General features: G+C 43.8%; 1 non-coding gene across 1 annotated transcript; it reads right to left on the reverse strand.

Annotated features, from left to right (window-relative positions):
* Positions 1–594: 594 nt before the first annotated feature.
* Positions 595–701, reverse strand: LOC118490908. The gene has a single exon (XR_004890133.1). It is a non-coding gene; the product is annotated as a small nucleolar RNA R71 (small nucleolar RNA).
* Between the last annotated feature and the right edge of the window lie 309 nt (positions 702–1,010).

The following is a 1,010-nucleotide window of genomic DNA, read 5'->3' on the forward strand; positions in this document are numbered from 1 at the left end:
TCACTGAGCACGGGGCCGTGGTGAACTTTCTGACCAACGTTCTTTTTTGTTTTTATTGCAGGACTTGGAACCAAACGCCACATCTGAACCTTCTACGTAGTGTATGAGCTCCAGTTCTAATAAAGACATAAAAGAACCTCTAGAAGAACCCGAACGCTTTCTCAGAAAAAGACTTAACGCTAAAAACCAAGAGAAAGTTTCTGGGGAACCACTTCCAATGGCAGACCAACGTACGCTCATGGATTACCTACGACCCACCGTAGGTAATCTCGGGCCGCTATCAATGCACCGAATGTCGAAGCCAATAACTTCGAACTCCGGCCACATTTGATACAAATGTTTCAAAACTACGCAACCTTCCATGGGCTTGCGGACGAGGATCCCCATCTACATATTACTAATTTCTTAGAAATATGTGATACCTTTCGGATCAATGGAGCATCAAATGACGCCATCCGCCTCCGAATGTTTCCTTTTTCACTAAAAGACCGAGCAAAAGCTTGGCTCAACGCCCTCCCAGTTGGATCGGTAAACACCTGGGATGAACTAGCCCAAAAATTTCTATATAAGTATTCCCCTCCCGCTAAAACGGCTAAATTAATGACTGAAATTAATACATATTCACAAGAGGACGGGGAATCCTTATATGAAACTTGGGAAAGGTTCAAGGAGCTATTGCGAAAGTGTCCTCATCACGGTCTTGCGATATGGCAACAAGTATCCACTTTCTATAATGGGTTGTTGCCACACACAAGACAAACACTTGACTCTAGCTCCGGGGGACTTTTAGGTAACCGCCGCCCACATGAAATATACAATCAAATTGAGGAAATTGCTCAAAATAATTTTTAGTGGCACATTCCCCGAGGTAATAAATCTATTGCCCCGGGCGCCCATAAGGTTGATGAAAGCACTTCTTTACAAGCCCAAATTGAGGCCCTTTCTTCAAAAATTAAAAAGTTAGAAATGGCAAAAACGGTCTCGGTTATGGCCTGTGAAGGGTGTGGTGG

The sequence above is a fragment of the Helianthus annuus genome, chromosome 3 (assembly GCF_002127325.2).
Source record: "Helianthus annuus cultivar XRQ/B chromosome 3, HanXRQr2.0-SUNRISE, whole genome shotgun sequence".
NCBI classification, from domain to species: Eukaryota; Viridiplantae; Streptophyta; class Magnoliopsida; order Asterales; family Asteraceae; genus Helianthus; species Helianthus annuus.